The sequence below is a fragment of the Orcinus orca genome, chromosome 18 (genome assembly GCF_937001465.1).
Source record: "Orcinus orca chromosome 18, mOrcOrc1.1, whole genome shotgun sequence".
NCBI lineage: Eukaryota > Metazoa > Chordata > Mammalia > Artiodactyla > Delphinidae > Orcinus > Orcinus orca.
Window position 1 is genome coordinate 54,874,236 of NC_064576.1, and position 24,429 is coordinate 54,898,664.

The window sequence follows — 24,429 nt, forward strand, 5'->3', positions numbered from 1 at the left end:
TCATCAGACTAAAACTGATTACAGATAATAGGCAATGTCTCTATGAGCCATAACTCATGCTGTATGTACAAGCTGAGTGCCTCTGGAAGGCAGGAGCTGATAAGCATGCTGTGTTGCCTTGTTGTAATTGTTAGTATCACAAACGATGGTATATGATGGGGTTAGAGCAGATTAGAGAGAATGAAGTGTTTTGTGTAGTGTCCTCTGGAAAGAAGAAACAAGACATTATTTCACTGTGATGTTAACTATTGATCTGGGTTTTTGTTTGCTTATGGTTCCTAATGGTTATGATAGCTCTAGAGAAATATTTATGGCTTATTCATTTCAAAAGCCACCATAAGTGATAGCTTAAGCTGTTCTAACTTCATGTTGTTGCATCTGAAATAAAAATAAGGTGTTTTTTTTTTCAGTGTTATTAAAAGAGAAGTGATTCAAGAGAGCTGAACCAAGTGCTAGGTAACCAGGACCCCAAAGACCTTAGACACTGGATAAAAAATATCATAAGAACCAAGGGAGACAGGGTAACTCTCAGCAGTGAACTCACAGAGCACTTATCCATATTCCCATTTGACATTTGTCACTTTCTATCTATGTCATATTTACTTCAAATAACATTTTAGTTACTATATGGGGCAATAAATATCTCAAAACAGAGACTGTAGCTTATAAATCTTTGCTATCTCCTTAGAACCGAGCTCAGTAATTTGTTAGATGCTAAAGAAAAACATTAATTTCTTGATAGATTAATGACATGAATCACTCTATTTATTACAACTCGTCTCCATTTCCTCAATTCTTTTAAAAAAACATAAAATCTAGACTAGTCACTACTGCGTAACAGAAAACTACAACGGATTTTAGAATGGGTACAGGTCATTGTTTATATTTCTTTCCACCAGTCTTTAATTTTTAGTTAAAACAATACTGGTACTTAGTAATCTGTACACATTATATGGGAAGAGTTTTACTTTTGATGAAAAAGGTATATTCTCTGGAGAAAACATTTTAACGTCATGTCTTTTAGGTCCCCACAACTTGCTGTTCAGAATATGAGGTAGTAATTAGCACTACACAATCTCCTCTAGGCAGCTTATGAAACGTAGATATTTACTAAGAACAAAAAAGAGTCTGTGAGTATAAACCCTGCAAATGCAAATATATAAAGGATCAGAAAAGTCATACTAGTGCATTCTGTTAGCAAACCTTTCTGCAAGCAGCAGGGCTAGCCCTCAAAAGACACTGTGGGAGGGAGGGAGACGCAAGAGGGAAGAGATATGGGAACATATGTATATGTATAACTGATTCACTTTGTTATAAAGCAGAAACTAACACACCATTGTAAAGCAATTGTACCCCAATAAAGATGTTAAAAAAAAAAAAAGACACTGTGGAATAGAACAGGGAACATTTTGAGCATCCTCTATCCTCTTCTTTCTGGACACATCCCTTCACCCCACAGAGCATACTTATATCAGAAAAGAAAAAAAAAACAGAAAATAAATGAGCTAAGTGTTCACATCCAGAAGTTACATTAAAAAAGAATAAAACCAAAGAAAATAGGATGAAATGTATTTTTAAAATAGGAGTAGGGATTGATTAAAAAATATAGAGGGCTTTTCTGGTGGCGCAGTGGTTGAGAGTCCACCTGCCGATGCAAGGGACACGGGTTCGTGCCTCAGTCCGGGAAGATCCCACATGCCGCGGAGCGGTTGGGCCCGTGAGCCATGGCCGCTGAGCCTGCGCGTCCGGAGCCTGTGCTCCGCAACGGGAGAGGCCACAACAGTGAGAGGCCCGCGTACTGCAAAAAAAAAAAAAAAAAAAAATATATATATATATATAAAATCAACAAAGCAAAATATTTCTCCGGAAAGATTAAAATTATAGACAATTTACAGTAAGACTGATAAAGAAAAAAATCAGAAACATCACAAATAAGAAGTATGACTATTAGGAATGGGAAAAGTAATATATACTATACTGATGAAAGTTAAAGGAATGAATCTACAACAATGGAATTTGAAGAATTAATGATAGACCACTTGGACCCTATGGGTAAGATTTCTTTCTGACTGGAAGTTCTGGTCTTATCTCACTTCAGAGCCAATGAATGGGTACTTACAAATTAAATGTCACTACATTACAATGACTAAAGCTGAGGAGTAGGTAGGGTTAACTCTCCAAAAGAAGTTTATAAAGTAAGCTGGATGTTAATAAATAATTAGCAAACATGAAACAACTAAATATGAAACACCAGGCCATAAAAAGATTTTGCTCCGATGGTCTTTCAAAATCCTAGCTATGGTTCAAAGTCCTTTTCAAAGGCCACCTACTTCATCCCGCTTCCTATGATACTCTTCTATTAGATATGACCTTTTCTCCTGTGAACACTCAAGTATTTTGTTTGTTATATGAGTCATAAGCAACATTTTCACCTTCCTGCTTACGGTAGCGTAAGATTCTTGAAAGGATGGACTGGATCTTATTCACCTAGGTAATTCTAGTGGTAGCAAACACTGTCAACAGTCAACAGTGGTCAAAACTTTAAGTTTAGTGGAATTATATCACTAAAACTAAACATCACAAGTTCTTTTCCAGGAATTCTAGGATCTGGGAAGTGACAATATCTTAGGGCAGGAAGAGTCCCTAGAGCATACTTTGCTCCACCATCTAAACAATGCAGAGAATTACATCAATATTATCTCTGGTGTCAGGACCCTCTTAGGGTACTTCCAATGATGGGTACGTACCACCTCATAGAGTTTACTTAAAAGTTGGTCAGCATATCCCATCTGTAGGATGTTCCTACTGTAACTGGAAGTGGAGTCTGCTCGCCGCTCAAAAGCCAATAAAGAGGCAAGGTTGGTGGAAAGGAAAGTTTGCTTTATATTGGATGCTGGCAACTGGGGTGGGGTGGGGTGGGGAGGGTGGACTCCTTTCCAAAGGCCGATCCCCCCTGACCCCGTGACCATCAGTAGGCAAGAGCTTTTATAGTTGGAGGGAGGGAGCTACAGGTATAAAAAGCACAGTCAGCTCTCACAGTCATCTTGCAATTGGTCATGCAGTGGTCTGATCAGCAACATCTTGATTGTTTTAAGTACAGTTAGTTAATCTTCAGTTCCAGGGTAGGTTTGTTCCCGTCTCCTTGAGGCCAGTTCTTGGAATTGTGGCAGCTTATGTCATGACTACAGTCTGGTCATCATGTAGTTAACTTCTTCCACCTGGTAGGAGTTTCAATATCTACAAGCTAGCTCACAGGATATGGCTCAGAATATTATCTAGAGCCTGTGAGAAGGTCCTTAAATATGCTTAATGACTAAAGGTCCTTAAATATGCTTAATGACTAAACTATTATTATTTAGTCTTGTTGGACTGTTTTCCTTTGTTTCTGCATTTTCTCTCTTCTCTGATTAACCTTATTCTTTGGCTAAAGTTGTTCCACAGACAAAAGTCAGGCTGAGGATGTGGGGGGCAAGGACCATAGGGTCCTGCTCCGTTTCACTACTGGTGTTGGAATATCATTATCTATCCTTCAGTCATAATGCTGCTTTCAGAAGGCACACCACCATGAAGAACAAAATGCAAAACTTTTCAGCATAGTAGACCTCGAAATTCATTCATTCCATTAATCAAAGAACCTTTACTGAGGGGTCACTTTGTCCCAGGGATAGTACTGAGTGTTGGAAATATAAAGCTAATGATATAGAATGTAGCCCCACCCTCAGGAGGTGTAGTCTAGTGATATAGGCAGACAAGTCAATCATAATGCAATTACAATGTGATATGGTAAGCAATTAGAAATTGTTATATAAGCACATGGCAGGACACTGAAGCCAGGTTTGGGTATGGAAGTCTTTTCAGAAGAAGTGGCACTTGAGTAGAGTTTTGAAGGAAAGGTAGGAGACAGTCAAAGAAGTTAGGGAGGGATAGTCTGAGGACAGGGTGCAACACGTGCGGAGGAAAGTTTAGGTTTGAAGTAGTCGTCCTGTTTCCTTTAAGCTTTCCATTTCCAAGCTCTGAATGTCCTGCTTCTTCAACTAGGTGACTTAGAACAACAGAAATGTGTTCCTTTTTTAAAAATTATTTATTTAAAAGCCTTTTTTTTGTTTGTTTTGGTTTTTTTGCAGTACGCGGGCCTCTCACTGCTGTGGCCTCGCTCAGGCTCAACGGCCATGGCTCACGGGCCCAGCCGCTCCATGGCATGTGGGATCTTCCCAGACCGGGGCACAAACCCACGTCCCCTGCATCGGCAGGCGGACTCTCAACCACTGCGCCACGAGGGAAGCCCCTAAAAGCCTTTTTCAATGTGTTCTTTCACAGTTCGGAGGCTAGAAGTCAGAAGTCAAGGCAGCCACAGGGCCACACTTGCTCTGGATGCTCTAGAGGAGAATCCTTTTTTGCCTCTTTCAGCCTCTGGCAACTGCATTTCTGGACTTGTGGCTGCATCACTGCAATCTACACCTGCGTCTTCACTGTTCTCTCTGTATCTCTAATCTGTGCGGCTCTTACAAGGACACTTGTGATGATCTGCTCTTCTCTAGAATCTTAACTTAATCACATCTGCAAAGATCTTTTTTTCCAAACAAAAGGTCACATTTACAGGTTCAGGGGATTAGAATCTTTGCAGAGGCCACCATTCAACCTACTACAGGTGGCAACTGTAGGTTTGATTTCCAAGTAGCATCCATTTCTGTCAGCCTGGCAATGCAGAAGTGCTCAGTAGTGCTGAACATCTTTTTATAGGTTCATGATTTCAACAGCACTTGTCTAAATTTCATCTTCCTAGTATCTTCCAGTGCTCTTTAAAATTTTATTTTTGGTCATGAATTTAACAATATAATTTGGTTTTAAATTCCTGGAAAGTAATAACAAATGTTTGGGGATATAAGTAATATTTATGTCTTAAAACAACTTTGTTAGAGTTCTGACGTTCAATATAATATTTCTAAGAGCATTGACACAAGAACCTACAACAAATACAGAGTGAGGTGACTTCCTTTTGAAAATTCAGTATATTATGTTCTGAGCACTTTGAGAAATCACACTATCTTGATGAAATAATTCAATTCTGAATGCTGTCACCAGAAATGAAGGATTTTCTTCATCTTTTTTATAAGGAAATCAGTGCCTTAGACATGATGTTTTACTTCCCAGGAGGGAACAATACCTCTTGTTAGGCAGAAATGTGTTTTGTTTTGTTTTGTTTTCAGCAAAGAAACTGCTACTACAAATTTTTAAAAACCAGGTTAATTTTTTATTTCAACTTCAATGTTAAAGGCCTGTGAAGGAAAAACTTTTAGTGTCATGGGTAATCTATGGATCAATGACTATGATAGATTGAATGTGGATTCTGTAAGATGTGACCTTTATTTTAAAAAATAAATACATTTTCCTCATTTAGAAGCAAAAGATGAGTTTGTGGGAGAAATTTTGAAATGATGAAAAGCTGCACAACTCAATGTAACATATGAGATTAGACTATACCGATTAGTAAATGTCCCATATCATATGTGTGCACTTTGGTAAACCAATTTTTATTAATAAACCCATTTTTATTGAAACTGTCTGGTATCCTTAGTATATGTGAGTGTAGCTACAAACAAATGCTCAGAAGCATGTGTCTGAGATGAATTCACGCCTTGGCGTTAGTGGTGCATGTTTGAGAGTTTATGGACCTACTCTGTGCCTGTATCACGCCATCTTAATGGGTACTGCAGCTTGCTGACACTCTGATTAATTGCCAGTTGAATTGAGTACATGAATACTGAGGTCATCCCACTGCACATGGAAACAAGTAACAAAAACTCCATTTGCATTTTTTCCTGGAGTGCCCACTTCCTTACTGCAGGGAGCCAATGTCCATGAGCTCTTTCCTTCTTCAGTGTCTAGTTCATGTTTTGGTAAAATGTCCAATCCAAGTATCTGAAGTATCATGTCAAATTGGCTTAGCCTCATCTCTGTCTTCGTCAAAATTTTGAAGTCATAGATTTTGGGATTGAAGTTTTTTTTTGTTTTTTTTTTCCGGTACGTGGGCCTCTCACTGTTGTGGCCTCTCCCGTTGCGGAGCACAGGCTCTGGACACGCAGGCTCAGCGGCCATGGCTCATGGGCCCAGCCGCTCCGCGGCATGTGGGATCTTCCTGGACCAGGGCACGAACCCCTGTCCCCTGCATCGGCAGGCGGACTCTCAACCACTGCGCCACCAGGGAAGCCCCTGGGATTGAAGAATTTTTAAGAAGACATTCTATACCTGCAGATCTCACTGACCTCTTCTGAGATGTCCAAGTGCTGAACTCCATTCTCTCTTCTGAATGTTTCCCTTCATATAGGTCACCATTTTGGTATTGTATGTCGTTGTTACTCTGGCCACAGTAGACTGGACGAAGGATAGGTCTCGGTCATCTGTGAGCTGGCCGGGAGTCCTCAAGGTACCTAGCACCAGAGTGTTCCACAAAAAGGACCTGCTGTATGGACAAGGACTAGCAGCCTTGGATAGATTCTCTTTTGGGGAGTCTGAATGAGAGACCTACCAAGTCAGTAGAGTACAGAGTGCTCCAGGCATGCAGAGACAGACCAAAGGCAGTGAGCAGGAGCTGTGAAGCACCAAAGCCAGCAGCAAGTGGAAGACGTGAAAAAGTAGAGCACATGAAGAGCAGGAGAGGGAAGAAATAAGTTGATATCAAATAGCAAAAAGAAGCAGTTGAAGGGGAAAGCAGATGCAGGGACTGAAACAGAAACTTGGCCCAGAAATAAAATTTCCGTTCTTGCCCTCAAGCTACTGTCAGACAATTAGAGCTGGTGTTGTACGCTGCAGGCGTTGAATGGCGTCCCATGTTTCTGTGACCTCTGGCTGTGTTTTTGAGACAGCACCCAGTTTTCCATACTTCTCCATGTATCTCATTAAAGAAGATAACCTGAGTCTATTTCTGTTCTTTGCATTTGCAAGAACCTAAACAAACACAATTTCCTCAAGATGAGGCAAAGGACAGAGTTAGATAGGCAAAATTAAAATGTGAATTCATAATTTTGACAGTAAAATGTAATCATTTAACAATATTTTCATTTAAGCACTGTATGCCGGGCAATGTATTTTGATGCTTTATATATGGGCAAAGGACATACTCTGAAAAAGGCAATTGTGAAAGTCAGAAAGCTGTTGATTCTGGGTTTGAGACACAAGTAACTACTCCTGAGACTGGACTCCCCAGAAGGTAATTAGGTTGTTTGTCCAGGGACCTTTCAGATAAATAGAATTTTCATCTTTAGAAGTGAAAGCAACGGGAGAGGGTTGCCCCAGCAACCTTACTCTGTATCCTAATAGAGGTCTTTCCATCCTGCGTCGTAAAATTTCATCACTTCGCCCCTGCTGAGCAGTCAAGAGCAATTTGTGCAAGATTGTCAGTCTGATGTCTGATGGTAAGCATTTCTTATTAACTCAAATGTGATGGAGAAGAGAAAATAGTTGTGTTGGTTTCCTAATATGCTAAGGTTTCCTCTCTTCTGAATCCAACATATGACATGTCTATTATCTGAACAATGTAAGTGCACATTTTTTGTTCCACTTTATATCTTTGTTGTCTTTGAATCAGGCTTATTTCTTCACAGACCAAAAAAAAGCCTTGCTTCATTGTCTTTCTTATATGAGTCCCCTTTAAGAGCTGAAGGACGTCTATTTGCATTTATTAATTAAATTTGGAACAAATTTCATTCTTCTGTGCAGAAGGTGTTCTTTATTAGGATTCATTCCATTTTGGGGAGCCTCATTAAGTTTGGGGGTCCAACAACTATATTGTTTTCAAAGGAGAGCACAGGGTTAGAAAGTATTGATCCCTGGAAGTTATCATAAAAACCAAAGCTAGAGAATGCTGTTAACAATCACAAATACTTATTTGTAATTTAACTATTTCAATGACACTGTCTAGTAATAGAGACTGTAGATTAAAAAAAAAAAAAAAAGGAGCATAAGATGTGGACTAAGAATGGGCCGGAACTTCTGGCTCCACTATTTCTCAGAAATGTGGCCTCTACAGTCCCTGAACAGCTCGGTTTCTGCCTAGACAGGGAGTTAGCAGTACCCGCCTTATCTCCCAGGCAGCGCAGTGGTGAAGCTCAAAGGAGAGTCTCTTGTGGAAAGCACTAGGCCAACAAAAATCTCTCTTTGAAAGCAAGGTAATAGGATGGTGAATGCTGTGACACAAAGGCAGGCTTCAAGTCTTTGTGGCTTTTAATGATTATTATGTAGGGGATGGGCTGGAGGTGTGCAGACAAAATGAGAAGTGTTCAGAATAAAACATTCCAAACGCCCAAGAAGCACAATGACAGGTATCAGCTCCTTCAGAACTCTACATTTACATAAATATTTTTCTTTATGAAATTTCCAGGTTGAATTGGAAGGTGACAATGCAGTTTTTTTTTCATTCCATACACATCTCTACAGTATTGACAGAAATGAACTGAACTTAATGAAATGAAATAATAGCTATTTAGCCTAAGAACTGAAGACAAAGACCAGATTCATTTCTTTCCCTGCTTCCTTTCTGGTTTTTCTCTCATTAATGTGAATAATTCATATACTTTACATTTTGAAAGGAATAATTACAGTAATCGGAATCTGACTTTTTATGAGCTATAAATCTGAAGAAGCTGTTTATTCCTACTGGCATCAATGTAATAACTAATAAGTATCTGTAATCTACCAATTAGATAGCATGTAGCTAATGACACAGAACAACACTACCCTGTGTTGTTAATGTTGTCAATGTTATCAATGTTAATGTGTAGGAACTGATAATATAGACTCTACCCTTGGTCTGAATGAGTTAGTTATACATTAAAAGCCCTAGAATAGGATGACTTTTTAAAGTATACACTTTGAAATTAACAAAACAAACAGAAATGAAAATGGGATATTTTGTTTGGGGGGGGATGCTTTGTTCTTTCCAAGCATGTAACAGTTTGGGGGGATTAGTGGCTCTGTTTAGGGTACAGAGGATGCTAGACTGCTGACCCAGCAAAGATATTCCAATGAGTGAGGACCAGAGTGGAGAGTGGGGACCCCATCATCCTCTAGTACTATGAGGTGCAGAGGTTTTCAACTCTCTGGTCAAAGAAGTAGCTTGACATTTGGATCCTATTTCCCACCTATGAAGCTATTGTCCCATATCATCCCATATCATTTATTTGAAATAACATTTACTTTATTATTTTTTTAATTAATGAATTAATTATTATTATTATTTTTTGGCTGCGTTGGGTCTTTCTTTGTTGCTGCGCGTGGGCTTTCTCTAGTTGAAGCGAGCGGGGGCTACTCTTTGTTGCGGTGCGTGGGCTTCTCATTGCGGTGGCTTCTCTTGTTGTGGAGCACGGGCTCTAGGTACGTGGGCTCAGTTAGTTGTGGCTCACGGGCTCTAGAGCGCAGGCTCAGTAGTTGTGGCACACGGGCTTAGTTGCTCCATGGCATGTGGGATCTTCCCGGACCAGGGCTTGAACCCGTGTCCCCTGCATTGGCAGGCGGATTCTTAATCACTGCACCACCAGGGAAGCCCTGAAATAACATTTACTTTAAATCGCATTTTAAATACCCCATCCCTCCAGTAGAAAACAATTTTAGAACATGTATTAATGATTAAAAAGAAATATTACCCTGATATACAATTTTTTTCTGTGTATTTTAATTCTGATTATTCCCAAATACAAAGGGAAATATCTCAGGGGTAGCACACGGTGTGATGGAGGGAGAAGGGAATGTAGAAAGGAGATTCTTTACACCACGGAAGAGAGGTATTTCCAGAGACAGACTCCACAGAACATAAGGCACCTGAGCAAAGTGGTTTAACATTTCTTACACTGCCAAGAAGGCAGTCTCAGACTTATTTTCTTTAAAATGAAAGTCTTGGGTCATACCTAAAGTCCCTTCTAGCTCTTAATTTCCAGGATTCTAATGTTCCTGAATTTTGGCCTTGGCTTTATTTAGCCCTTGCTTGTGTGAATCTGAATGATCCATTTGATTTCTCCCCAGCCACCCTACCTTTTCTCTTCCTCTGAAACAGAAGCAGTTGACTTTAGCTGACTGTCAGGAAAAAAATGGTCAAATTCTTAAAAGTGGGCAAAAGAGATGGCCGGGTGTTCACCCTGGGTGTGTGGGACATCGTCTGGCTGACCTCCAGGGATTACTGGATTCTACAGAGGTTTCACCTTTGGATGGTTTCTATTGACTGAGCTATTTTGGAACTCTGTAGTAGTAGAATGAAGATGTAGAAAATTGAGAGTAATGCACACGATTCTTATCCATAGCAATGTAAATAAATTTTATTTGCTAGGTATACAAATGATTTTGGACCTATAGAAAAGGTTACCCCAAAGATTATATTTTATTGCCTCAATCCTCTTTGCCTCTATTAGCAAATTCATTTCCACATTCCTGATTGCCTGATCTTCGAATTCTCCAGTAACATCTTATTGATTCCCCCTTTAAGTACAGAGACAAAGAAAATATTGGATTTCTGTTCAATTTATGTAAGAGTTATGATTTTATCATTTTGAAGATTATACTTGAGCACAATTTAGCTAATGAAATGTGTGTGTGTGTGTGTGTGTGTGTGTGTGTGTGTGTGAAAGAATTACTAAAACCCTCTTCGCTCATTTTGTTAACATTTATAACCATAAGTAATCAGCTGCCCCCACTGGGCTTTAGCTGTATCCACATTAAATCAGTATATTGAGTCTAATTTAGACATCACCTAGGTGAATTGCTTTGCAGTTTTACAGAGTTCAAGAAGGACCACGGGGCTTCCCTGGTGGCGCAGTGGTTGAGAGTCCACCTGCCGATGCAGGGGACATGGGTTCGTGCCACGGTCCGGGAAGATCCCACATGCCGCGGAGCGGCTGGGCCCGTGAGCCATGGCCGCTGAGCCTGCACGTCCGGAGCCTGTGCTCCGCAGTGGGAGAGGCCACAACAGTGACAGGCCCGCGTACAGCAAAAAAAAAAAAAAAAAAGAAGGATCATGGAAGCTGGCATTTAATGTAATTTTAGAATAATTATTACCATTTGTAAAAAAAATTCCAAGCATAAAGCAGCTAGAACAAAACACTCTTCAAACTAGAGGGAGGTTGTGAAATGGCTAGTTGGTTCAATTGTCATTTCCTCCCACTCAGGGTGTTCGGTCCTTGAATCTTTCCCTTGCTTAGATGAGGAGCAGGTTTCACAGGAGTCCTCTCAGTGGAAGAAGAAATGGTGAGAGATACTGATGTTAAATAGTTCATGTAACGTGAATTTGAGAACGCTGAAAAAATTGTCATCCCATGTGGAAATCCTGTGTTCATAAGAAAGCGCTGTAGTAAACAATGTAATTCCAATTCAGTCCTATTCTTTTGTGAACTGCAAACGGCATTAACCTCTGTTTTTGCTGCAGGCTTTCAAATAAATAGGTAGGAGATAATTACCACTCATATTTTGGAATCAAAGACATTGCTGCTTCAGCTAATCTAACAGGAATCTAGTGAGAGAGTTTATACTCAATCTCGACTGAAGATAGGCATACCTGAACCCTTTTTAATTCAATCCAATCTACATTTCTCCTTAAAATTTATTAATATTGCATGTACCCTGTATAATCTTTATTCATACCTTCCTGAATTATCTGAGGATAGGCACAGATTACAAATTAACCTCCCACCACTAGTCTCTTTCTGCTAATAGGTTTTTCATTCGCATATTAGATATTAAAAGTCAATTCTTACTGAAATGAAAACCTCATAAAACTATTTTCCCATGTGAAAAGTGTGATAAAGTAAGAAGGTAGGCAAGAGATACAGTCTATTTTTCTTTGCTCTAATTACAATAGGATATATAAATTGTTGTTTGCAAAATCCATAATAAATGGAATTTGTGGAATCAAAATTTTTTATTAAGTAGAGATACTTTTTCTTTTACATCTTATTTTAAAAATCTTAGAATGTGATATTTATTTGTGTTTGTCCATTTTCTACCTGAATAAAATAGAAAATAGAGCTTACTCTTTTTGATTACTGAGATCTTGCAACGTTATCCTGAATATTCTTGATCACTGAACAGTGGTCACTAGGAAGGCAAAAGGATAGGAGACTGAGCAGAATCCAGGGCCATGATAAAACCGTGGGTCCTTTAGAGCTGTGCAGTACATTACCTATGCAACTGTATCTTCCAGTCCTGGATACTGCTGGTCCTAACAGTGAGGACCGGACTTCAGGCAAAATGAAAGTGTGAGCCTGCTTGGGATGATCAGATGTCAGAGATTCCTGGATTGATCTGTAATACAATCTTCAGTACAATCTTTAATACAATCTGCATCCTTCACCCAGCAATGTGCAAAACTGGCTCATACTAGCTCCTAGCCGGAAGAGAAAGGGATGGAAATATCCCTAGGGCAAAATGCATTCCTACCCTGATACAGTTGAATAATAATTTGCTGTTGATACAACTGAATAATAATTGGCTCTGGACAGCATTGCTACTTTCCTCTCTCACAGCTGTCAAGAAATGCCACAGAGGAATAAAGACACTCCCACCTCCAACCCCGTCAACTTGGGAAGGCCCACCATACACTCTGGAAGGGCCTGAGCAAATCATCAGCCCCAGGTGGTGATGTCCTTGGTTGTGTGGCCTGGTATAGGAAATACAGGGGATGGGGGGTGTGGTGGGGAAGTGGGTAAGGAAGCTGCATCTACCACGAGCTCACTGCAGGATCTCCTGCTCTGTGCAGCAAGTTTCTTACAGCTAAATTCTTGCTTGTATCATTTAAGGAAAGGAATTTATATTGCTTGCCTGTGTCTGTGGACAACATAATGTCAGTCACTATCCCCCTGAGACAACCACCCACCAGCACGTCCTTGGAATACAAATCAACATCAACAACATCATCTACACCCCTGATAGGAAGTTTTGTTGTCATTTGTTCCTTCGTTTTAAAATACAGAGTAGAAAATGAGGGCGGGGGGAGCAGAGGAAAGGAGCCTTGTTATTTGACTGCTACAATTAGTCAGATTCCTCTTAATGGAGGTTTTACATATTCCCCTTCCTTCCTTCCTTCCTTCCTTCCTTCCTTCCTTCCCTCCCTCCCTCCCTCCCTCCCTCCCTCCTTCCTTCCTTCCTTCCTTCCTTCCCTCCTTTCTTCCTTCCTTCCTTCCTTCCTTCCTTCCTTCCTTCCTTCCTTCCTTCCTTCCTTCCTTCCTTTCTTTCTTTCTTTCTTTCTTTCTTTCTTTCTTTCTTTCTTTCTTTCTTTCTTTCTTTCTTTCTTTCTTTCTTTCTTCTTCTGCAAGGTTGACTCTGGCTGTCGCAGCTCATAATTATGGGTCTGTCCTCAGTGACATAAGATATTGATTTGCCTCCTTTAAGCAGTAAATTCTTAATGACAGAAATTCTCTCTCATCGATTTCTCTTGTATGATGCCCAGCATATAGACACAAAAAAGAATTTTGTGTATGTTTTGATTATGTGAGGTGATTTAGAACAAGTCATTTAACTTTTCAGTTTTGCTGTCTACGATAAAGAAATCAAAAATAATTGTGGGGCTTCCCTGGTGGCGCAGTGGCTAAGAATCCGCCTGCCAATGCAGGGGACATGGGTTTGAGCCCTGGTCTGGGAAGATCCCACATGCCGCGGAGCAACTAAGTCCATGTGCCACAACTACTGAGCCTGTGCTCTGGAGCCCGCAAGCCACAACTACTGAGCCTGCATGCTACAACTACTGAAGCGTGCCTGGAACCTGTGCTCTGCAACAAGAGAGGCCACCGCAATGAGAAGGCCACGCACCGCAACGAAGAGTAGCCCCTGCTCACCACAACTAGAGAAAGCTCGTGTGCAGCAACAAAAGACCCAATGCATCCAAAAATAAATAAAAATTAAAAAGAAAATTGTGAATAAAATGTTTTAAGACTGTACCCGTAATTATAGGTTATTGGTTGTATTAATTTATGCGGCTGCTAGCAAAAGGCCTGGTAGAGAGCAGGTGACCAAGAAAGGGTCATTGTAATTATTAATATTATTATTAACATAAATTGGAAATGCAAAGATTAGCCTTGAGAGCTTATAACTAGGTGTGATGCCATGTACCAATCTAAGGATGAGGAGACCCTCACAGGGGGAAGGTCTTACTCACCTCCAGATCTGGACCTACCCTAGAGGAGAAAAGAGCAGCTTAGAGTTGGAATAATAATCAAAACTAATGGCTTCAACTTCTTAGGTATCTAATATACGTCCTTTATCTTCATCCCATTTAATAATGCTGCAAAGTAGTTATTTCCCCCATTCTTCAGACAATTATTTTTAGAGCAGTTTTAGACTTACAACAAAACTGAGAGGTAGGTACATAGATTTCCCATATACCCTCTGCCCCTACACGTGCATAGCCTCCCGCAGTAATTCCCATGTTTTAGTAAGTAGGCTGAAGACCAACAACTTGTCCACATTCCAGAGCTAATAGGCAGTGAAGTTGGTCAGAGAAATCTAGACCTGTTCACTCTAGGCCCTAGATTTTTTCTTTTCAACTTGAATGAAAAGAGGCCATCCAAAACGTCTATATGCAGGACCCCAAAGTAAAATACAAAATGACAACAGGCCTCCCTACTTATTTATATCTATTTGTAATCTCCAACTTGAACTCCTACTCTCAAACAGTATTGTTTGCGCTCACCGATGGAAGACTAGAACCTCAGCCATGCTTAACCCAGAGGAAAAGAGGCATCTAACCATGCAAAGAGGAAAAAAGTCTGCAATAGAAGACGGTCCTCTAGGTAAGCCAATTCCCACCCAGCATCCACAACCTTCCCCACTGGAACAGGATTTCTCCTATGATTCCAGTCTTCCCAGTTTCCCTTTTGCCAAAATTCTACTGCACCAAGACCTCATACTCCAGCAGTCTTAAAACTATATGGTCTTTTATTACTTGTAAATTAGAATTAAAAGATAGAGGTGGCCATAGATCACATACATAAATTGAATCATTTACAGATAGAAAAATAGCGCTTCTTGTGTGCCGGACTCATCTTTCTAAACAGATTATAGGTTCATTAAGGGCAGGGACTATGCCTTACTCACCTTTATGGCCCGTCCCCTCTGCACCACCACCCACTGGCTCTAACATAGTACTTAGTACATGGTGGGTACACAAAATACACTACTAGGTGACTAGATCACCTAGCATATTTTACCTGGCTTCCCTTACCAGATTGTAGCTCCAGAGAGCAGGAATCTTGCCTGCCTTAGTCACTGTTGGCACATAGTACACACTAAATAAAGATTCGTAAAATGGTTGTTTTATTGAGCCCTTATTGAGCCCAATGTCAGACACTGGCCTAAGTGCTTTAATCCTTAAAATAACCATGTGAGATACAGAAAGACTTTTCCTCTAAATCCACTTCTTCTCTCAGCTAGAGATGTGTAACTGCATCATGGAAGCCAAGAAGGCTTAGCTGCCATCAATTCTCCAGTAATCATTGGACCACTCAATAGGAAAAGTCATGACTGGCTTAACCTGGTGCCCCTTAATGTTCACTAGACGTTACCTGGGATTATTTTCAACAGTCCTTCAGTGTCCAGAGATCTAAAGATGGAAATCAACAACCAAAACAGAGCAATGTAATGTCAGTATGCAACATGAAATATTTATATTTTTATACATGTGAATTTTCTCATGTAGAAATGTACATGCAATCTACACAATACTTTACAAATAATAACTATATTTTGAATACGTAAATATATATATAATTTAATTTATAGTTTTAATTTTCAATAAATTATCTTTGGCCAATAAACTGCCCTTGTTTGTGTTTCTCTGTAACCTACAACCAATCAGAGATTTAGAAGATACTAAAGTAGTTACCAAGTTCATTAGGATTTAAGTCCAAGCTTCAGTTCACTGAAATTCACAGATATGACATGGTCGTTAAAGAGGCAGGAACCCAGGGCTTCCCTGGTGGCGCAGTGGTTGAGAGTCCGCCTGCCGATGCACGGGACACGGGCTCGTGCCTCGGTCTGGGAAGATCCCACATGCCGCGGAGCGGCTGGGCCCGTGAGCCATGGCCGCTGGGCCTGCGCGTCCGGAGCCTGTGCTCCGCAACGGGAGAGGCCACAACAGTGAGAGGCCCACGTACCACCAAAAAAAAAAAAAAAAAAAAAAAGAGGCAGGAACCCAGAATACAAAAATCAGTTCTATCTGGAGGAACAAAGCAGTTCTCAAAGGTAAAAAGAGTGGGAAGGGGTTTATGGTTAGCATTAAGAAATCTGGTCAGTTCTTTCCTATGTGCTTCATGCAGTCAAGACATAAAGGGCAAACCAAAGAAACCATGGTGATTAAGGACTGTTTTTCCTCAGTTACCACTAGAAGGCTGACATGTAAATGATACATAATCCAGTGTAATTGACTTTAATGTACTTAATATTAAAAGGAGACATAATACAGCTATGACTCATCTTAGTGTAATCAATTTCTGGTTTCTGAAGATACAACAAATAAAAAATAACTTTTTGTTTGGTCTGTAACATCCAAAGAAGAGCCCGTGGAGAGGCAGACACTTCTGTTCCCAGGAGCCTCTTGAATCAATTTTTTGTCTTTGTTGGTTCTCCTTCCTTCATTCTTCCTCAAGCAATGAATGCATTTGAACTCCAGGTCTTTCCTGTGCTTGTGTGTGTGTGGTGGTAGGGATGGGTGACAAAAGGAAAAGTCAGTCCTTTCTGGATTTCATCTAAATGAAAAAAAAAAAATCTGCTGCTTATTTAGGTACTTGGCTGAAGGGAGAGGCAGGAAGAAAGTACAATTCCAGCTCACATTATCGAATATCTGTGCTGTGCCAAGCACCTTCCTCAATCTGCGTATAACGAAATAAAGCTCAGAGGGGGTGTGAACTTGCCCTTGCTCCCACAGTCTGTGTAAGTGTATGTGCAAGAATCTGAACCCCAGGTCCCTGAATTCCAAGTCCATGCTCTTGTAGCACAGGGACTTGCCAACTTTCTTCTCTTCAGAAGGACTGGTATTCTGTTCCCTTTGAGTAAGTGTGTTGACTGTAAAAGAATCATTCCACTTCCTCATTTTTCCAAGTGAAAAAATAATAGACAAATCACCCTCTGCAGCCTTCCTGTATTAGTTTCCTGTCGCTGCTGTAACAAATTGCCACAAAACCTTAGTGACTTCATACAACACAAATGTATTCTCTTGAAGTTCCGGAGACCAGAAGTCCGAGGTAAGTCTGATGGAGCTAAATAAAATCAAGGTGATGTCAAGGCTGGTTCCTTCTGAAGGCTCCAGGGGAGAATCCGTCCCTGGGCTCTTCCAGCTTCTAGTGTCTGCCAGCATTCCTTGGCATGTACCACATCACACCAATCTCTACTTCTGTGGCCACACTGCTTTCTCCTCTTCTGTGGTCAAATCATCACTGCCTTGTTCTCATAAGGACATTTGTGACGGCATTTAGGGCCCCTCCTAATAATCCAAGATAACCTCCCTGCCTCAATATCTTTAATCACATCTGCAAAGTCCCTTTTTCCATATAAGGTAACATTCACAGTTTTGGGGGATAGGGACATGGATATCTTTGGAGGCCATCATTCACTCCCCCATACCATTCTTTTATTCTGACCACTCCAAGAATATAAATTCAGTGGTATGAAATGGCAACTATCTATCTCTACAGAAAGTATTTTAAGTTTTGAACCTCCATGTCCACTGAGTGTGGAAAACCAAATCTTGCTCTGTTGCTCTCTAGGTAGTTTGGGTCTTTCTCAGCTGCATTTTGCATTTGGTACCCTCACCATGAGTTTATTACTTAATGCATTAAAGAAGAACACCACCTTGACTGAGCCTGGTTGTGAATCAGATAAATAATCATAAGAACAGTTTAAAAAAACACCTTCTTTTAAAATTGCTCATTTTAGGTAAATCCTTGCATAAGTCTGATTGCATGTTTCATCATTTAAATGTGGCAGCACTCAGCCTATTCCCTTTCAAAAAAATCTTTGATCTCTCACCATTACCTGCAGGACAGAGTGTGAATTTTCAGATCAACAATCAGGGCCTTGGATAGTTTGTCCTATCCTCCTGGTAAGGTGGCTCTTCTCTAGCCTTACACCACTGTGGAAGGTTGCAGGAGGATCTCAGCACATCACATGCATGGGGTGAGACCTCAGCCTTTCTGCCCCTGCTGGTCTCCACTCACACTATAAATGGTCGAAGACGCCGGACAAGGGAATGTGACACTTAGAGCTGCTCATCTGCCTCCACTGAGACAGCATCAGCACTAGCCTCATCATGCCGCATGTCCTATCCGTGTTCATCGCAGTCACTCCCCTGAAACCTGAAACCCGCACACCATGATCGCCCAGACTCCCATCCATGCGGGGCCCTGCTTGTCACCTAATCTGACTCAAGCTCCCACTGCTTTTCAACAACTCAAGCCTTCAGTATGCCCATGAAAGGCACTGTCTGCAATCAGCAAAGTATTCCATAGCCTCAACCCTCAACCTTGCCTTTGAAAAGAAGGGAGTTGCTGGATCTAGAGTACCTTCATTTTTATCTTTACTAGATATTGTAAACTGTTCTCCAAAAAAAAAAAAGGTACCAATCTCTTTTGAACCCACTTCCATCAAGCATTTGTCTTCACTGCATTCAAATGACTCTTGACTTGTCACTTCCCTCTTCACATTGATTGACAGATCCAGAATTCAGTTCTAGTGCTCTTTTTGCTCATTAGAGTGCCCCCCAAGTTTCAGCCTTTCTCTCCCTTCACTGTATACTCACTCTCCAGATGATGTCATTCAGCCTTATAGCTTGAAATACCATCTACATACGACTCCAAAATTTTTATCTACAGCACCAACCTGTCTCTGAAATCTATAGTTAGGTAGCCAGTCTGCTCCTGATTAGCACTAATCGGTTGATTCTCTCTGTGTTCCCATCTCAAAATTACCAATCATCCAGTTGGCACAGTCAAAATGTTTGGAATTACCCTTGATCTTTCTCTTACCCCCTATATCTAACCCATCAGCAAATCCTATCGGCTTTACCTTCAAAATATATCCAAAGTTCAACCTTTCCTCACACCTCCACTGACACACCTAGTACAAGCCTAGAAGAAAACTGGAGAGGCAATTTAGGGAAGTGGGTGGAGCACGAACTCAAATCCCAGCTTTGCCATGTATGTTCCACCTCTACACGCTTCAATTTCCTCATCCATAAGGTGGGGATTATAACAGTAAATTCCTCATAGAGTTTTGTTGGGGTTAAATAAGTTAATACATGTGAAGCACTTAAAACAGTATGTAGTACTCTGCCTGTTATCATCATCATCGCTATCATCATCATCACAATGGCCTAATAATTATTATCTCTGCTTCTGCTTAAGACTGCTTAAGACTTCCTTACTCTCTAATAGAATTATCTATCCTTTTCATAGATATTATCAATAAAATCAAAAGTTGGTTCTTAGAAAAGATCAACAAAGTTTACAAACTTTTAGCTAGAATTATTAAGAAAAAAAAAAAGATAGAAGACTTAACTAAAATCAGAAATGGAAGTAGGAACATTAAGACTGACCTTAGGTGAATAAGAAAGATTGTAAGAGAATACTGTGAACAACTGCATGCCAAAAAATAGGATAACCTAGACGAAATGGACAAACTCCTAGAAACATACAAATTACCAAAACTGGCTTAATAAGAAACAGAAAATCTCAGCAGATCATCAACAAGTAAAAAGATTGCATCAGTAATTTAAAAAAATTCCCAATAAAGAAAAGTCCAGAACAAGAAGGTTTCAATACTGAATTCTGTGAAACTTTAAAGAATTAATACCAATTCTTCTCAAACTCTTCCAACAAATAGAAGAGGAGGAAACACTTCCTCACTCGTTCCATAGAGCCAGTATTACCTTGATGCCAAATCCAGACAAAGACACCACAGGAAAGAAAACTATAGACCAGTATATAAATAGATATAAAAATTCTCAACAAAATACTAGCAAACTGAATTCACAGCATATGTAATAAGGACTATACACCACGACCAAGTGGGAGATGGCTTTTTTTCACTTAGAATTCCTTGGAGATCCATCCAAGTTGTCACATCAATAACTCTTTCCTTTTTATTGCTGAGTAACATTCTGTGCCATCCATGTTCCACAGTTTGTTTAACCATTTATCCATTGAATGACAGTTGAGTTGTTTCTAGTTTTTTTTGTCTTATGAACAAAGTTGTTATGAATACTCACGTTCAGTTTCTGTATAAATATGTTTTCAAGTCTCTTGGATAAGTGCCCAAGATTGCAAAAAAAAGAAAAGAAAAGAAAAAAAAGACTTCCTTACTCTCTGTACTTCACATATCACTCAAAGGGATCCTTTTAAAGCATAATCATGTCATGAACACTCCAAGCCCCCAAATGGCCTCCAAGCACAGTTGGAATAAAATCTAAAGTCTTTATCCAGTAGAGCTATGCCCTGCCTACCTCTCTGATACCATATTTTAGTACTCTCCCTTTGCACATTATGCACTGTTCATTTCCAATTCAGCAATCATGCTGGTACTTCAGAGCTTCAGCACATAATGTTTCCTCCAGTTCAATGACTTTCCCCAAATATTTGTGTGGCTCTTTCCATCACTTCATCCAGGTCTGTGCTTAAATGGCACAACATTAATGAAGACTTCCTTGATCTCATTCCCCAAAACAGTAGTTCTTATTAGGGCAGCCCAGAAATTTCTCTCTTTCCCCTTTTCTTACTTTATTTTTCTTCATGGCACTCACCACTTCCTGGTATTACTATGTATTCATTGTTGCTGTTTTTTATTAACTATCTTGTTCACTAGAAAATAAGTTCCTTTTAATCATGACTCATCTTGTCTATTATTATTATACTCTCCATGCCCAGAACAGTGCCTGGCACGTAATAAGAATTCAGTAAGTATTTGTTGAATAAATGGATGAATCTTCTCTCTTGCAGTTCCACAGTGCAAGTCCTCTGCTCTAGGTAGATGGGTTACTTGCTGTCTCCTGCGTCTACTTTGTCCATACTGCCTCTGTTATTGTCCTTCTGGTCTACCACTGCTGGCAAACCCTTCCCAACCACTTCCAAATGTTACCTATCCTTCCAAATATTACCTATCTTTAAAGGCTCATTCAAGCCTCACCTCTTTCATGAAACTTTTCTCAGTGAAAGAAAACAAAATCCACACCTTCTGAAAACCTATTTCATTCATTATATATGTCCTTTATATATATATTCTTAATTTTTTCATTTACTAGTTATGTGTAGGGTTAACTACACATTAGTTAACTATTCTAGTTACCTTCAGGGTTAACTATTTTATGTGTCTTTGACTTTACACTCTTCCAGAGAGAGTTCTGAGTCCTTCCTCTGCCCAAAATTTCCCAAACATCCCACATATACGTTTATGATAAATACTTTTGAATCAATGAATGAAAAAAATAAAATTAAAAGGTACCCTAGTAATGTGAGTGATATACTTTCAACAAACTAGTTCCCAGTTTTAGATACATTTCAAACTTTAAAGAGGAAACTACTAAAATTAAGGTATTTTCTCTACCTGATCATTTCTTTCATTTTTCATGACCCAAGTCATGCATCACATCCTCAATCCACTCATTTATATAGTAAAGTTATTTATTTGAGAACTTCTGTACTCTCCTCACAATGTTCCATTTCATAGATGAAGAAACTGGGTCTCAGAGGGGTTAAGCTCATATTCTAAACGGGTAATAGAAATATAAACAGATAATTACAAAACAATGTGATGTATTGTATAGAGAAATCTATGGGCTGCCCTAAGGACAGTGAGGGTAATGCACTCAACTCTGCCTATCATACAGGAGGGTGGTATGGTCAGAGAGGATTCACAGATAAAGGTGATCTCAACTGCAGTTTGATGAATAAATGGAAATTACCTAGACAGGTGAAGAAGCCAAGGAAATAACCCATGCAGAAGTTCAGTGGCATGGTTAATAGAGAGAAAAATTTCAGTGTAGTGATGGGAGCTAATCCTTCTCACCGCTGCCACTACTCTTTGCAAATGCTTCTATCGCAAACATCATACAGTATTCTAACTGTGAGTTCAGGTGTCAGTTTCCACTACTAGATACTGTTCTTTTCCCTTGTATAACTCCCTTTGTACCCAGCCCTGTGCCTGTCACCGAGTTCACATTCCTTAATTTCAAGCTGCTTACGTGGCTAATGAGACTGCTAGCTGGATAGCTACATGGAGATGCCATTTCCAGCTTGGCCCCTTTTACGGAATTTCCCTGTAAACAGACATCTCTCAGTGGCAGCCACAGGGTGATCTGGACAGGAAGGAAGACATTACCAGACATGTGGTACAACTGAGCAAGTTCTGAGCCCTTGGAAAGAGCACAGCCAGTTACCAGGTCCTGGAGGATGTTCTGCCCTTGAAGTGCTTCATCTATAGTAGACCCTTATCCAAGCCTCTGTGTATTGCAACATAATAATAATCAAAATAATAATAATATTAGATTGAGAAATAACAAGATGTGATTAGGAAATCACTTTGAAATACCTGAATTGGAAGATGTCATGCAGGATAAGATATACCTATTCTATGAAAAAAAGAATCCAAAATGCCCTGCTTCATGAATTAAAGTATATTTCTATTTTCTAATTCCTTTCCTTTTAACTGCAGGGTGATTGCTGGCAAGCTCTGCCCTCCACTGCCAGCTTCAGAACAAAGCCAAGAAATCAACATCATAATCACGCATTGTTTCCATAGCAAGCAATCCTGTAGCTCCGGGCAAAACAACACTTTCTAGATCCTGCCAGAGTGTATGTGGCAGAGAAAGATTAATTAGCCTCTCACTAATTGACAGTATTTCCCTTCACATCTGCTTGGGCCTGATGTGAGTTTAAATGTCTCTGTTTATGCGCCTGAGGCTGACTGAACACGTACAAAATTTAAACCCCTTCCCAAGTATCAGAGATGCCTAGGACCTGGGTCCCCTTTCTTTCAACGGTAGAGATGTCAGAAGAAGGCTTAAGGTGGTGATGAGTGCTTGGGGGCAGGCAGAAGTAGCCTAAGAGACCTGAGGTAGAGTTCTAGTTCTTTAAGAACCAGTCACATGGCTGGCAAACTATGCCTCACTTCTTTGGACTTCTCTTCTTGCTCAGGTGTTAGCTTAGATCGGTGGTTTTCTACCTTGTTTCCCAGAGTCCTAGAAGTTCCAGAGTTCCCTTAGGGATCTCCTAGACTCTCGAGCAGTGCTATTCAATAGAGATTTCTGCTATAATGGAAGTGTTCTATCCACGTTGTCCAATAAGTTTGCCACTTGCCACTAGAGGCTGTTGGGTGCTTGACATGTGGCTAGTGAGACTGAGAAACTGAATTTTACATTTTATTTCATTTTAATTAATTTAAATTTAAATAGCCCCATGTGGCGCACAGCTTCCATACTGGACCATGTAACTCTGGAGGGTTTGAGTTGGGGTCTAAATGGACAGGGTCCAGGATTTGCCCCACTCCTGCCAATCAGAACACGTCTGCCTTTCTCTGTTTCCAGTAATATGCTGCCATGACGGCTTCCCTGAATAAAGCGTTCATAGCTAAAGAGCATTTGAAAACCGCTAGACTAAAGGCCCTTAAATCTTGAAAGTTTCTAATCCCATGGTTCTAATCTCCCTTTGTATGCAACAAGGATCACACTCTCTATAGCGTGGAGTGGAGATAAGACAGCCTACTGTACCGTCACACCCCATTTTGCCTGGCTTGGGGGAAGATGCTAATGCAGCTTGATGTGTTCTCTGAACTGAAGAGCATCCTGGCTCCTTTGACGGATGTTCCCAGCTGCTCCATCCAAATTGCTCCCCAGGGGCTGCTCATGCATGGCTCTTTGTGGCTTTCGCTGGTCCTAGAGACTCAGACCACAGAGAAAAAAAGGATCCAGAGGCCAGAAACAAAATCCAAATGAAGTTAATTTTCTCAGCCTGTTAAGTCTCTATTCTCACACAGCTGGGAAGGAGGGGTCGAGGGTTTCCCAAGTGAAAGATGCCCAGAGCTCTGTCAAAGCCATCCCAGGATGCCCACCTCCAGAAACAAGGCCTAAGGTGACTGTTGCCCCCAGGGTTGGAGCTGGGTGGTGGCGAGTGCTGTGCGCGCCTGCTGGGGGCGCGTGGTCAAAGCAGAGACCGTGAGTTGCACGTGGTGAGGTTTGGGGTGACCCTGTCAGGCTGTGAGCCCTGAGATGGGAACCCAAGGAGGTCACACCATGTATGAATCTCACCTCAGTAAAGTATTTTTGTCAGATGACCAAGAAATGAGGTTTACAGCATTTCACATCCCAGAACTGCCTACAACATGTGTAAACCACACAAAATAAAGCTTGTCTCATAAAAGGTGCCAATATCTCTGGCTGTGACTCCTGAAGGGAAGGGAGGGAAGGATTACACA

The 24,429-nt window shown here is 40.5% G+C and overlaps 1 long non-coding RNA gene across 2 annotated transcripts in view; it reads right to left on the bottom strand.

Annotated features, from left to right (window-relative positions):
* Positions 1-24,429, bottom strand: part of LOC117203093 (uncharacterized) — a 250,390-nt gene that overhangs the window by 100,328 nt on the left and 125,633 nt on the right. The window contains exon 3 of one of the 2 annotated variants that reach the window (XR_007473163.1): positions 15,304-15,574. The exons of the other annotated variant lie outside the window; for it this stretch is intronic. This is a non-coding gene — a long non-coding RNA (uncharacterized LOC117203093). Of the gene's footprint in view, positions 1-15,303; positions 15,575-24,429 lie in introns of those variants that run through there. 2 annotated transcript variants of the gene reach the window in all.